We start from the raw sequence: 16,198 nt of genomic DNA on the forward strand, positions 1-16,198 counted from the left end.
AACTCCAGGAAACCACTAATCCATTCTCTGTCTCTACAGAGTTGCCTTTTCAGACTGCACCAATTTCTTCATTTCTAAGTTCCTTCTCTCTTACCCTCACAAAAGCATACTTGTTACCAGAAATAATAGCATACTATATTAGAGTCCAGAGAATGAGGCAAACTCCAGTGGATAATGCCCAACTTTCACAATGTATTTGATGAGTAAGAAAGAAACTAAAATGCATACTAAAGACATCCATATCAGAACAAGTGATCCTTTATTCTCTCACCCAACAAATATTTGAGACTTCCTAGGAGCCATGCACTGCTCTAGGTCCTTGGATATAATAGTTAACAAGACAAAGATTCAGAGTAGACCACAGCATTACTGTTCTAAAGAGCATAAGAAAGAAAACAATCCTCACCAAGTACAGGGACATAATGAAGCAAGAAAAATGATCTGGCAGTCCCTCCCCACTTTCTAATTGCTAGTTGTAAACAAAATAAGAAACACAGGAATTTTAAGCTTCAAAGGAAGAAGTCACTTGTTCCAAATGTAAATACTTGATTATTTCACAAAATATCACAGAACTGTATTCTATGAAGATGTTACTTTTGTAATCAGAATAAAACTATACATATTATTTTTTTAAAAAACTAAGATACACAAACTAGAATTTGTTATAAAATTTGTTATTCTAAAAGAACAGTTTGAGGTAGTCTGAGCCCAAAGTTGAACAGACAGCTTTTATTAAAATGCACTCACTTCGAGACTGAAGTTGGATTTGTCCTAGTATAAAAAATTACAAACTTTTACTCTGTAGTACAACTTGTTGAAGATACATAAAAAATAAAATGGCAAAAATGGCTTATGGAATTCGATGCTTTAGTAATTCCCCACACAAAAATTCTTGAGAGGTCAGCCTCCTCTAAAGTCTTCTCAGTTTCCCCCTCATACCAGTAGGAAGACAAAAGACTCTCAGAATGAAAGCCCTGAAATTACTTGTCAACGTCAACTTTTAAAAGGGAGAACGATGGTACAGAATAGAGGACACAGAAACCAATCCACAAAACTACAACTACCTTATATTTGATAAAGGGGCTAAAAGCATGCAATGGAGGAAGGATAGCATCTTCAACAAATGGTGCTGGGAAAACTGGAAATCCATATGCAACAAAATGAAACTGAATCCCTTTCTCTCGCCATGCACAAAAGTTAATTCAAAATGGATCAAGGAGCTTGATATCAAATCAGAGACACGCCGTCTGATAGAAGAAAAAGTTGGCTACGATCTACAGTCGGTGGGGTCGGGCTCCAAATTCCTCAATAGGACACCCATAGCACAAAAGTTAATAACTAGAATCAACAAATGGGANNNNGAGGGGAGGGGAGGGGGGATAGCAGAGGATAGGAAAGGCAGCAGAACACAACAGACACTAGTATGGCAATATGTAAATCAATGGATGTGTAACTGATGTGATTCTGCAATCTGTATATGGGGTAAAAATGGGAGCTCATAACCCACTTGAACCAAAGTGTGAAATATGGTATATCAAGAACTATGTAATGTTTTGAACAGCCAACAATAAAAAAAATTTTAAATAAATAAATAAATAAATAAAAGGGAGAACGAAAGAATCATCCTGTGGGGGAAATGATATACATTTCTGAAAATGGTGATTTTTATTTATGAATAATCCACACTTATCTTTTCAAAATAAATTCAGAATAATAAGTATGTTAAATTGACACTTTTTACACAAATACATATTACAGTGAGTGCTATGGAACATAAAAGAAAACTACAAGACATGTTCCCCATCCTCAAGTTCTTTATAATCTTAAATTTTCTCTACAATAAGTTAGTGGGAATTCCAGACGTCTGACTCAGGGTTTGATTTGCAGCTCATAGATGATTTATAAATTGAGATTGACCTGAATGCACTTAGGTTCCCTTTATAACAGCATCAATAATAACATAAAGATTTACTGAACACTCCAAGTTTGATCTTCACAGGTATCATCACCAACCCTGGATTTAACTATGTAACCTGGATCAAGTTACCTACTTTTCTGCACCCCGGCTCCCCAACTGTGAAATGGGGATACAGTATAGAATTTACTTCAGAAGGCTACTGTGAAAACTCAATAAGGTATCTAGAGTGTTTAATACCTGCACAGCATACATGTTCAATAAATACTAGCAGTTTTGTTAGCTAGTTTTCAAATGTGGAAACCAAGGGTCAGAGTTCTTGCCAAGATTACACAGTGAGTGGTTTGTCTCTGGAGCTCCCACTTTTCCCACTAACAAAGAGCTAACGGCCACCATCTGCTTGCCTTCAAGCAATTTTACAAAATCAAACATGAAGCCCCTTGGAGATAGTTAAAATATTAATTTTATATGTAAGCAAAACCCCCTCTTTAATTTTCCTCTTATCAATGCTTCTGGCAATTCTATGGGTTCAAACAATAATCTATGTAGTCAACGTATCTTTCTCAAATCCATGAGGCAAATTGGAAACAGAACTAACACTCATTAGAAGTATTGACTCTCATGTCACTTGGGCATTCAAGAGTGTTGTATTTACCATGAGCAATTAGCATCAAGTAAGCAATGTTTAAATCTGCATTTAAAAGTTTTTATTTCCATATCACAATAAATATCAATGTTATCTTTAAAAAAAAAAAATCCTTGGGCTGGAGATTATATCTCAGTTGGTAGAGTGCTTGCCTTGCATGCACAAGATCCTGGGTTCAATTCCCAGTACCACACCTCCCCCCCCCCAAAAAAAAAAAAAAAAAAAAACTTTTTTAAAGGTTATGCCACTTAAAGTTTCATGTTAAATTTATAAGCATAACCTGATAAAATTTAAAACTAATGTATTGAGATACACTAAAATTTTAATTAGAATTTTAAAAATTCAAATAAACCTTTTTTGCCAATTTAGAAAAAATAAAACAGCAGACTCAGGAGTAGAAAAAGAAGTCTAGAATATTCAAGTTTAATATTTAATTCTAGAAATTCAAAGGCAGAGAGCACATGTTCTTGGGTATTTATAAATTATGACTTACATCCCACAAAGCTGAATAAATTGTAGTCCCTTCTGGCAAGACAAAGTTTTACATTACTATAATATTTAAAATAGTTTTTGAGAGTGTGAAAAAAATTAAAGATAACTTTAAAATGTAATTGCATGAAGTGAAATGTTTGTTTATAGCATTATATTAGAAATTGAATTTTTATATTTTCTATAGTAAGAACTGAGTCAAGGGACAAATGCTATCTTCTTTAATCTCTGCAATTTAATAAAGCAATTGTTACAAACTTCATTTTACATAGAAAACAAACACAAAAAGGTTAATCCACCTATCTAGGAGACAGAGCTGGTAAATGGATGGAACTAGGATTCAACTTCAGATGATTCTGACCCTCTAAACTGTTTTTATTTTCATATAGTGACATACCTGGACAATACTTATGAAATGGATTCTGCTAGTGATGAATTTGAGTTATACTGGGGAAACTGGATAAAAAGTTGTACTGGAAAACTGGATGAAAATTTATCAAATCAACAATGAAGAAATACTCACTGAGGGGAAATACATGTAGAGTACCTTTTTCCTTTTTGGTTATTACAAGTACAATTAAAATCCCAAGTTTTCTGTAGTGAATTTGTTGAAATCAGGTATGCAAATGATGGGAGAGATCCATCATCTTAAAATTTTGGATAAAAAAGCTACAAATGAAAATGATAAAAATAAAAAGTGATGTGAATGTGGATGTGGCTCAGTGGTAGAGTCTATCTCTGGGTTCAATCCCCAGTACCCCACCCCCAAAAAAGGGGACTATATTGATAAATAATGCAGCTATGTTAAATAATTAAAGCACTACATATCTATACTCTTTACTAACTCTGTCCTTTAAAATAGGCCTTTCCTCTCCTGTATATTCTCTCTCTCTCTTTTTTTTTTTTTTGGTCCTGGGGATTGAACCCAGGATACTTTACCCTTACCACTACATCCCTAGTCTTTTTTTTTTTTTTTCTATTTTGAGACTGGGTCTCACTGCATTCCTGAGGGTCTTGCTAAATTGCTGAGACTGACCTCAGACTTGTGATCCTCCTGCCTCAGCTTCCCTAGTCACTGGGATTATAGGTGTGTACTCTGCTCCCAGCAGCACCTCTATATTAAATGTTAATATAAACATTTAATCATAATAACACTGAAGTTATGATTATAGTCTCTTTGAAGTCAGTCTGCCAGAGTTCAAATCAGAGTTCTGCTGCTTTCCAGCTGAGTGATATCAGGTGAAGTTGCTTTACTTCTTTCTTTTGTGCCTTCATTTCTCAATTTTGAAACAGGGACAATAATAGTAATACTCATCTCACAGGGTTGTTAAGAGGATTAAACAAAGTTAATATATATAACATATTTGGAACAATTTATGGATCAATAAAATGCTAGCTATTGCTATTCTTTTATCTTAAAAACACCCTAAATTTTCACTGTAGCTTGTTCACTAAGAACCGAGCTGCTTATTCTCTTTGGAAGGCATCTCTAGCAGTGAACTTTTATATATGAATGGCAGCAATCTTTCCCTTACTGTTACAAAATACATGAAATGAACAATTTACAGAGAGGAAAGGTTTATTTTTGTCACAGTTTGAGCTCTGTGGCAAGGGAACACATCATGGTGCAGAGTACATGCCAGAGCAAACCTGCTAACATGGCCAAAACACGTAAGAAAGAAAGAGGAAGGGGCTGAGATCTTACTATCCTTTTCAAGGTCATGCACCCAATGTCCAGAAGACCTCCCACCAGGCTTCACACCTTCCCAGTAGCATGACACTGTTAAAAATTATTTGGTTTTGGAACCCGATCCTTCTTGACATTTGTGATGGCAGTCTCCTGAACTTTTCCTTCCATTCACCTTTATTCTCCTTTCACAGGCTGGTCATATTAAACTGGGCTAATCTACCTACATCGAATAGCCATTAGCAAATAAAAGAGAGACACAGGAGCATTCTAGCACTGTTCTGAGAGAAACTTCTCAGCTCTTCTCATTCTGTAGCTACCTTATGCTATGCTCCCCAACTTCCTTCTAGGGTCTTCTAGATTTCTTCCTTGTGTTTTTACCTCAAATTTCTTGTCCTTGGGATTAATGATTATTTTCCGTTTCTTTAGCATTCTTCTGGTCTCACCTAAGAAAGCATGTACACCTATCCTCTGAAGCAAATAACCATTGTTTTCCTTTCTTTCTTTTGCTCTTTAAACAGGATATCTCACTAAATTGCCTAGGCTGACCTCGAATTTGTGATACTCTTGCCTCAATTTCCCCAAGTAGCTGGGATTACAACATGCACCACTGCTAAATACAACTAAATTTGAAGTCATTTTTAAGTTAGAAAGATTAGTGTATTTAAAGATGGGTTCTCTACAATTAGACCAGAGTTTCAATAATCATTTTGCCAAAACCAACTTGGGCAATGACATTTCTCTGATCTTTCATATATGAAAAACTGATTATAACAGTTACTTTTGAGGGAGTAATCCTATAAATCATAAAGATGTAGGTAAAGAGCTTAGGTAAGTGTCTAACATATACTAAGCACTTAATAATAAATGCTACCTAATATTAAATTATTACTATTACTTAGTAGTATGAGATTTAAAGCAAAATGCTGGGGATACCAAGGATATATGATATTGATTTTGCCCTCATGGAATTAATAATTTAAGAGCAGAGATCAAATGTTCGCAAGTACCAGGCACAGTGGCAAATGCCTACAATCCCAGCAGCTTGGGTGGCTGAGGAAAGAGGATTGCGAGTTCAAAGCCAGGTACAGTGACTTACTGAGTCTCTAAGCATCTCGGTGAGACTCTGTCTCTAAATAAAATACAAAAAAGAGCTTGGGATGTGGCTCAATGGTTAAGTGTCCCTAAGTTCAATCCCTGGTACCAAAAAAAAAAAGTTTGTGAAGAAACTTAAAGATCTGATATAAATTGTACTGGAACTGTAGAATTACTACCACTTGGACTAAAAAAGAAATGGAGAGAGAGAGAATACAGAATGAAAAGAGGTCTTCAGACTCCCCGCCTTTTTTGGTAGGAAGCAGGTTGAGAAGGCTCCTCTATTCCAACTTAGTTTTCTTATGTAAGTAAGAGCCCCAATCAAGTTAGTAACAGGTACAAGGCTGGATTTTCGAACTGCTAGTGATCCTGTGCACCTCCTGTCCCCCGCTTCTGTAAATATGAATGCTTACAGTAGCTATCCTATGCTTGTGCTTGAAGTCTACACTGGGGAGTGGGTGGCACTGACTAGTTCATGGAAGTTCAGATCTCAAGGAGCATGCCTAAGCAACACACCTAAGGAGCCTCACCTCAACTATACCTGGACCTGATTTGAATTATGAGATCCTGGACTTAAAGCTAATGCCATAATGGAATAAGACTTGGAGGTTTAAGGAAGAGGGGGATGATTATCTTTTCCAAGTGGGAGATGTAAACTGTTATGAGCAAATGGCAACAGAATACATCTTCCAGGATGTCATACAACAAGATCTCTCATCCCCCATGTTCTTACAGTTTAACGCTGACATTCCTCCTCCTACCCACAGGCAGATCCCAAATCTAGGCAGATCTCTGACTACAGGGGAAATGAAGCTATATGATTTCTAAGAAAACGTCTTAAAGGGCAAAACAATTCCTGATATTTTGGGATTCTCTTTTTAAATCAGCATTTTGCCTATGAGGAAGTACATGATGCATGGAAGCCACATGTTGGTGTTCTACATGATAGCCAACTGCAGCTAGCCTTAAAAATATCTCCAGGCACTACCGGACTGCAAAACTCAGGAGCACTCAACTAAGAACTGCTAAGATGAGGATACTAAACCCCAGAAACACTGAAGAAAATAAAAAAGAGTTGAATGCTATTGTTCTAAGCCAGTAAGTTTTGGGGTGATCTGTTACATAGCAATAGATAACCAGAACTTAAGGATAGAAGCAAGGGAAATTGACCATCAGCTAGATAAAACATGAAGCATGCAACTTTGTAGCTAATCTTTTGATTAATTCAGCACAAAGAACTGCTGAACTGCTTTTATCTATTTAGTTTTTTGTTTGATTTTTGCTTAGTCATATATTCATTAGCTTTTTTTTTTTTTTAAAGAGAGAGGAGAGAGAGAGAGAGAGAGAGAGAGAGAATTTATTTATTTTTTTTTATTTTTAGTTTTTCGGCGGACACAACATCTTTGTTTGTATGTGGTGCTGAGGATCGAACCCGGGCCGCACGCATGCCAGGCGAGCGCGCTACCGCTTGAGCCACATCCCCAGCCCTATTCATTAGCTTTTTAGTGAAGGTTCCTTCTAAAAAAGTTCTACTGTGCCTAGTTATGTAAGAAGGGACAAGTGAGATCAGTACCTTCACTGGTGGCAGACAAGTATGACAGTGACAGAAACCAGTCACCCTTGAACCTACAAAAGACACAACTGAAAAGGAATACAGAAATTAATATGGAATAGGTATATAAACAAAGTTCCTTGCCCAAAGAAGTGTCTAACTTGAACTTATAATTAAATTTCTGAATACGGAATTCTATTTAAAGTAACTTTCAACATAAAGTTGAAAATGCATATTAAAAATATGCAGACACAGTTAAAATAAAATCATATCTCTAATACTTCTCTAAAAAATGATGTATTTATGAAAATTTTAACTCCTTTATAATGTTACTGAGAATAAGTTAGAGTTTTCTTTCTTTTGTTTTGTTTGAGGACATGGTTACTTACACATTTGGCCTTAAGCTTAAATATGTTAAAAAAAAAAAAAAAAAAAAAAGAGGGAATAATGACAACAGCCGAATCCTTAATAGAATACAAATAAGCCCCTCTACTTTTACATGTGAAATATTTTATAGGGTCATAGCTACTTCTCTTAATTGCTTATGATTATATCCAAGCAATCTGAAGGAACTTTTGACTTTTTAAAAGTAACTACAGTACCCATAGAATATGCTCCTATGGTGCAGATGGAATACTAACCAGGTACATACTGAAAATTTCAAAATACAGTACTTCTCTTAAATTGATGCAAAAGAGCCTGAAATAACTACCGACAGGCAAAGAAAGAGGAGGTCTAAAACAAAGTACCAATACCAACTCATATTATACTAGCAAATAAACAACTAGTCAATTTTTTAGGGGAAAACAAAACTTCTGGAAGCAAGTTATATAAAATTTAGTTTTATGACTGAAATATTCTGTTGTTAGTTTGTAGTAGAACCTGTTTAAATCCAAATGAAAGCGGATTTAGAATTTTCATATATTTCTAAAACAGCAGAAGCAGATTAATTGAAGCAGGGTGGAGGTCTAGGCCCAATATAGTCAGCATTCTTTACTCTTTCCTCCACACCATCTTGAACACCCACACCTCAACTGAAAGTTTCCACATGCCAAGTTCTAATATAGGAAGATTTCCCTTATAATTGGGTAGCCTCATCTTCATAATGAATAAATATAAATCTCACCAAGACACGTCTCAACGTAAAAAATGAAACTTTCAATGCAAAATATGAACAGGTAGAAGAAATAAGTGTAGAGGAAGCCTACTGAGATTATCAGCCCACTTGTGCAGTTACACACCCCACTATCAACCTCTAATATTCCAATTCTATCTTCCTACAGTTCAGTCTTCCTCCTATCAGCATCCCTTCTCAACTCCTGCCTTTACTTTGGTCAATATGTCAGACAGCCTCAGGTCACATATGAAGAAGAATCCAGAGGATAGAGTGGGAGTTCATTATTGAGGATGGGTGAAGAGCTGTGGCATAATTTATTGGCTTTCAATGTACTTCAAGGAACTACAGTTTATGTTATGTCTGGTTGATTGGCTTTTAGATTAGATTATTCATCCAATTAATCTTCATGCAACAGGTACTAATTTCAAAGATTCCATAAGGTTTTTACACATGTTGAACATTTATACCATTTAATTACAATATTTAGTTCATTTATATTTAAATTAATTATTGATATTGTTGGAAACAAAAAAGGAAAATCTTCATTTCAAATTCACTGAGTCTTCAACTTAACCACCACATAGGCAAGTTTTGTGTACAAATGTTGGTATTTAGGGTTGGGGTTGTGGCTCAGTGGTAGAGCACTTGCCTGGCATATGTGTGTGAACCCTGAGTTCAAATCTCAGCACCGCATATAAATAAATAAAGGTCCATCGATAACTAAAACTACAAAAAAAATTTTTTTAAATGTTGGCATTGTTTGAAATTGCAGATAATTGTAAAATTGTTCATTAAAAAATTATTTGAAATTCAGTACCTAAATGATGATATATTCAAATTTTACAATATTTTGTAGCCATTAAAGATTATGTATTGAAAAAAAAAAGATTCCAGCAAGGAACCTAAAGACTAACAGTGATAATAATAATGCAACCACATACAATCAACAAGAAATGTCAAAGCTGACACCCCTGTTTTATGTTTGTGCTTTTATCAGACACATCAGAAGGTAAAGAAACATATCTTAGAAGATTTTCCAAAAATTATACCCCCAAATATGAACATAATTAAAATACAGAAATTAAAGGATGTGATATTAATCATTGTAAATTTCCTTTGGATAATTTCTCCAATTATAATGGCATTTTACATCTTAGGGATGAGCATTAACTAAGAGCTAGTTATCTATGAATCCCCTAGGAAGTTTGTGTTTCACTTTCTCTAGCATGCAGGCATGATGATAAAAAAAGCAAATGCCTCTGGAGAAAGCTGTTTAATATACTCCTTATACAACCTTGCATCCCAATAGTGTACAGAAGTGCTTACATTTTAACTGATATTATCAAAAAGGTTTAAATAAAATCTGTATAAATCACTGCTGTTAATAAAAATATAATTTTCATTATTTATTTTTATTTATTTGTCTTAGCTCAACTATTAAGTGGAGGAAAATATAGCTATATGATGTCAAAAGTCAGAAATTGCATAAATTAAAAACAATAATAACCTAGTTTAAAGAGTACTTAGAAAATTTAAACTTATAGTTCCAGTTATATTCTTGTTAAGGGTAGGTATATAATAATTCTAAAAGGGTTATTTTGCCAAATGTTAGATAATTTCAGGGACTTCTGATATACAACACTTATTTCTACATAGAGTCTCTTCTACAGGGAATACACAGTCCTGAGCTGGACTTCAACCTTTTCATATTATTAGAAACACCCCTTGAGGGCTGATTGCATCATTTCTTGGTATGTACAGCTGGCTAGCCCATGAGAGTGCTAAGTTCTTTAGCGGCACAAGAGAATATTTCTCGAAATAGATGAAGCTAATCCTAGAGTACAGGGCACACTCTAACTTTAAACCTTCTAACTATTCTGTAAGAAGAAATGGCATTGATCATCTGGCTTTCTACCATATACTTACTGTACTCTGGCTATCGAATTTAGAACTGCTATGATCACCCTTATTCAGAACCTCTATCTGATCTTCCACCTATCCCCATTCAATCATTTTACTAGTGTTTAAACACCACTGATTTATTTAGTTATTTATTCCATCTGCATCATTAACAAATGTGATATTTAGTGGTTTTAGCATGTCCTAAAATAAGACTCAATGGCACAGACTTTCAGTATCAATAAATAATAAATCATTAGGTATGATTAACCAGCTACAAAACAAAAGGCAAATTTAAATAAAAGAATATTGATTGTAAATAAAAAACAACTCCATAAACAAATAAGAGATTTGTCACCTTCAAGAAGTAATTTTCACATTATATTATATTACTTAATTCTGGTGTGATTTTCAAAGAGTACATAAATGGAGACATTTAATTTTGTCATCCAAAACTGTATTTTACTAAGTGAACACTAACACCTAAATACTCTAGAGGTGGCGGGAATAACTGGCAATATTTCACTGATATTTAGGAAGGTCTTTATTTCTTTTTCTTAAGTTACAAATGCCAAGAAACATAGATAAGAGCTTCAGATATGTAAAATATCTAGTTATTCTAAATATTAAGTCATAGTGATCTATCACCTTCAGTTAAAGATTCAAGTTAAAAAATAAATCAGATAATTCAGTCAGACTGATAAGTGAATGCCACATGTCAGCTATTTTAATAAAGATTTTGTTATATATCACAATACAATTTGATATAAATGTTGTTAAATTTGTGTTTATCAAACTGTAATAGATACACCATAAAAAGCTTTCACTAATAAAGTATCTGTCCATATATTATATTACCGTATTAAGTATATGTAATCTCTTAAAAAAGAACCATTTGGACTGAGGCTGTGGCTCAGCAGTAGCACACTTGCCTGACATGCATGAGGCACTAGGTTTGAGTCTCAGCACAGCATATAAATAAATAAAAAATAAAAAGAGAGAGAATTGTTTGTCTAAATCTCTTCCAGTAAATCCCATATTTCCTCCTAGTAACTATTAGATACTTGATACAGAGAGATTAGGAATAAGTAATCTTGAATAATGTGACACCAAGAGCTATTTGGCAAATCACTAAAGGTTCCATCATCCTCTAGATATCAATGCCTTTTTCATTTCCTCAATCTCTTTATTCCTCTTTCTTCTTCTTCCTTTCTTACTCTTTACCCATTCTTGTATTAACTCTCTGCAGTACCTCTCTTTTAAAACCTCTACACTAATTATCTAATGTTATAATGTAGTACCATCAGCACCTTTCAGTCCTAAAAGAATTAGCCCTACATCACAGAGACTGCAGAACATTCATTCCATAAATATATACTGTCTACTATGTGTTATTACTTGTGCAAGGTTCTAGAAATAGAAAAATAGTTTCTGTTCCAGAGGCACTCAAAAACTTAGGTGATTATGAAATAAATTATAAAAATAAAATTATATACAAAATGGTGGCATGGAAAGTGAAGCAATGGTCTTTTCATTTATAAACAATAGGTCTTATTTTCTCTTACAAAGCAACTGATATACTTGATGATGGAAAGGGCAAGGGGTATGTATGTGGAAAGTCTGATGAAGAAGTTCAGCAATAGCTGAGGAATTGTGGGAACCCCAGCTAAAGTGTGGAGAAGTGGGGTCTAGTTATTAAGGGGGTAGAAAGGCCAAGGCTTAAAGAAAATATGTCCTACCTGAAATGCAAAAACTCCTACACTGATAAAAGAATTTTTATCAGTGGCTGAATCCCCTACATACTGCAGTTAAGTTCAGATACTGAAGAGTCACTTCTAAACTTCAATAGTCAAAGTTTTAAGGTCTTTATTGTCTATCCATTATCATGTCATTAATAAAATCTTTGTTTGAAGAACTAGCCTAAACTAAAGAAGTAGTGCTATCTTTGTCAAATGAAGGCTGACCTTTTCTAAAACCTCAAAACATATGGTTAAAAGTCAAAGAGTCTAATTTAATAAAATATTCTTTCAAATGCAAACTCCAACATCTTTGAAGCAGCCAAATCATTAGTTGTACTGAAAAGATGTGGTGATTATAGGGCTCCTTTTACCAGCAATCAGGTACGTGGCCTGTTCTTAAGTTAAAATTGGGCAACATGTGCAAGGTTCTGGGTTTAATCATAAGCAACCCACATACGCATGCACATGTGCGCACGTACACACACACACACACACACACAAAGGGGAGGTGAGCAAAAGAGTAATAGAAAATGTATTATAGAGACTTAAAAAGAAAATAGAAAGTACATGTAAACTATAATACATATACACGAACCAAAAAAACTTCATGACTACAATTGTTTCAGGAAAACAGCTCTATAAAATATTTCAAACCAGGGCTGGGATTGTGGCTCAGCGGTAGAGCGCTCGCCTAGCACAGGCAGGACCTGGGTTCGATCCTCAGCAACACATAAAAATAAAGGCATTGTGTTGTGTCCATCTACACCTAAAAAATAAATATTTTTTTGAAAAAAATATTTCAAACCAAAGCCACAGGAATGTGACAGCAGTTATTACAAAGTTGAAGATAAAAATCAATCCTTTTCCTTTCCTAAAACTAAGCAGAGGTTTCGTTTTCCAGAACTATGATCAGGCCCATGCAACACATGATCATGTATATAACAGTCAATTCTCCAAATGTACCAGTCAGTACTCCACTTACTGCTACATTTAAATACAATCAAATAAAATGAAAAGAAAAAAGTTACCTAAACTTGAGATGCCTTCATATAAAATTATCCCCTCAAAATGTATCAAATTGAATTTTTAAAAAGTGCCAAGTTATAAACATTGATGTGGCTGCGTCCCTGTAGTATGCTGTTTTTAAGTCCTATGGGTATAGACAGAGGAGAGGGATAGCTGAGTCAAATGGTGGTTCCATTCCCAATTTTCCAAGAAATCTCCATACTGCTTTCCATATTGGCTGCAACAATTTGCAGTCCTACCAGCAGTGTATGACTGTACCTTTTTCTCCACATCCTTGCCAACACTTATTGTTGTTAGTATTCATAACAGCCGCCATTCTGACTGGAGTGAGATGAAATCACAATTCACAATAGCTAAACCGTGGAACCAACCTGATGTCCTTCAATTGATGAATGGATTAAAAAAATGTGGCGTATATGCACAATGGAATATTACTCAGCAATAAAAGAATAAAATCATGACATTTGCAGGTAAATGGATGGAATTAGAGAAGACTGGGGTAGGGAGAGGGAGCATAGGAGGAATAGATGAACTCTAGATAGGGCAGAGAGGTAGGAGGGGAAGGGAGCGGGCATAGGGTTAGAAATGATGGTGAAATGTGATTGATGGACATTATTATCCAAAGTACATGTATGAAGACACAAATTGGTGTGAATATATTCTGTATACAACCAGATATATGAAAATTTGTGCTCTATATGTGTAATAAGAATCATAATGCATTCCGCTGTCATATATAAATTTAAAATTTTTTTTTAAAAAGTGCCATATTATTTTTAAGTAATAGTAATTCCCTCTCCCTCTTCACTAGCCTGCATGATACAAAATGTGAAACTAAGAAAAGATTATTTCAAACACTTCATCTAAAGCTACCTGAGTTAGAAATCTAAGAGTTCCTGACATTGGTTTAATTTTTAAAGCTGCATTTTTGTCAAACAAACTTAGGCATATTGTATATTTATTTATTTTTTATTCAAACTGCTGATTTTTTAAATAATTTCAACCTTATAAAGGTAAAACAAACACATTACAGAAACCTAGGCAGGTTGCAATTTCCCACCCTTACACTTCCTTCTTCCCTTAGCCTCTAAACTAGGAAGCTCATCATTTACTTCATGGACAAAAAATATACCTAAAATACTTACGTTGTTGCTTTGAGCAATAGCTTTCAAGGCAAAGCTGCACATATTTATAATGCCCCTCAGAGATGGATTAAAAGACCTCTTCTGTTAATTTTATGAAGCTGTCTAGTTTAATCACAAAACACATGTAGGCATTAAATGTTTTGGATAAAGGCACAAATAACAGACCTTCCTTATTTTTAGAATCTGTGATTCAATTCTCCAATTTTTTGTTTCATTCTAAATGAAACTTTATATAATAAGCAAAAGGCTTCTATGGTTTTAAGAGTTACTTGATCAATCCAGACATAAGTTTACTAAAATATAAATTGGTAGTAGACAGCACAGATCTAAAAAAATAAATCTTAAAACACTTTCATTTACGTAGAGGAAAAAAAAAAACAAACCTGTCTACATTGCCCCCAATATTCTTTGGTGTTTAGATTAGAAAACCATTAACAAAAGTACGCACATTAATCCTCTGTAAAAGGAAAAGAAGAAATGGAAGTAATTTCTAAATCAACTGTAATTAAACTAATTAAGTTTCCTCTCCTACCCAAAAAATTTTAGGAAGCATAGGAATCAACAATATCCCCACCCTTTTTTAAGCTTTATAAAATTAGACGTTCTGTTCCCAACTGTATAAGTAACTCTATAGACAACTCTGATCCACCAGTATTTTCAATCTTTTTTTTTTTTTTTTTTTGGTGGTGTTGGGGATTGAACCCAGGGCCTTGTGCATGTGAGGCAAGCACTCTACCAACTGAGCTGTATCCCCAGCTTTTCAATCTTACCACAATCATGTTTATAATTTAATTTAAACTGAAATATAATTTAAACATTTCAAATTAAACATACAAGCTCTAAGAGGAAAAAATAAAACTAATAGCTATAAATATAATTTAAAAGTATTTTCACATACATCACCTCATACCTTCCCCTACAGAAGGCATCAGGATTCTCATATAAAAAGGGAAGAACTACATGCCCAAAATCAGATACAAAGGGATAAATCTGAACTGGAACCCTGCCAGGATATGGATATGAGGTGTTCACTAAAACTCAAGAATGAGACAACGCAAGGATGATGAGCGTTATAACCCAAACAGTGAATTAATCCCCTGATAGGGATTAACTGGGTGGTAACTGAAGGTAGGTAGGTTGTGTTTGGAAATGGTAGGTCACTGGGGGTGTGCCTCTTGAGTTTATATTTTGTCCCTGGTGAGCAGAGCTTTCTCTTGTTTCCTGGTTGCCATGTCCTGAGCTGCTTTCCTCCTCCACACCCTTTCGCCATGATGTTCTGACTCATCTTGGGCCCAAAACAATGGGTTGACTGAGACCTCTGAAACTGTAGTGCCAAACAAACTTTTCCTCCTCTGAAAGTGTTCTAGTCAGGTCTTTTGGTCACAGTGCCCCCCACCAAAAAAAAAAAAAAAAAAAAAAAAACTGACTAAAACAAATCCTAAGCTCTTAGTTTACCAAATATATTTTCACTCACTTTTTTAACTGAAAGACCTGCTTAACAATTTGCTTTCTCACTAAGTCCCAATATAATACTACATACGATCTACTATTTTTAAGATCAAAGGAAATACAACTGACATATATTCACTGAGCATGTATCTCAAAATCAAACAAAACTATGCCATTTTAATAAGCACAAAAATGCTAATGAATTTTCAGTTAATACAAAGTTAAATGTACTTTTCAATCTCAAATTTTAAATACATCCATATTTAGCCAAAATAAATTTTTTGAACTGTGTTTATTTTGATTTAATGATTCTGTTTCCTGAAAGATTTTAAGCACTACCTACACACTTGGTAAATAATTATTAACTTCTATTATTTTTTTATTTACATGCCTACTGTCTGAAGAGTTAAAAAAAATAACTAATTTTAGTACTTTCCTT

The 16,198-nt window shown here is 34.4% G+C and overlaps 1 protein-coding gene across 3 annotated transcripts in view; it reads right to left on the reverse strand.

Moving 5' to 3' along the window:
* Swt1 (SWT1 RNA endoribonuclease homolog) overlaps window positions 1–16,198 on the reverse strand; it is a 79,741-nt gene that overhangs the window by 13,222 nt on the left and 50,321 nt on the right. Inside the window, exon 15 of one of the 3 annotated variants that reach the window (XR_007349958.1) lies at window positions 13,168–13,289. The exons of the other annotated variants lie outside the window; for them this stretch is intronic. The gene's annotated coding sequence lies outside the window, so the exon portion shown is untranslated. The remainder of the gene's footprint in view (window positions 1–13,167; window positions 13,290–16,198) is intronic. 3 annotated transcript variants of the gene reach the window in all.

The sequence above is a fragment of the Marmota marmota genome, unplaced genomic scaffold (genome assembly GCF_001458135.2).
Source record: "Marmota marmota marmota unplaced genomic scaffold, marMar, whole genome shotgun sequence".
NCBI lineage: Eukaryota > Metazoa > Chordata > Mammalia > Rodentia > Sciuridae > Marmota > Marmota marmota.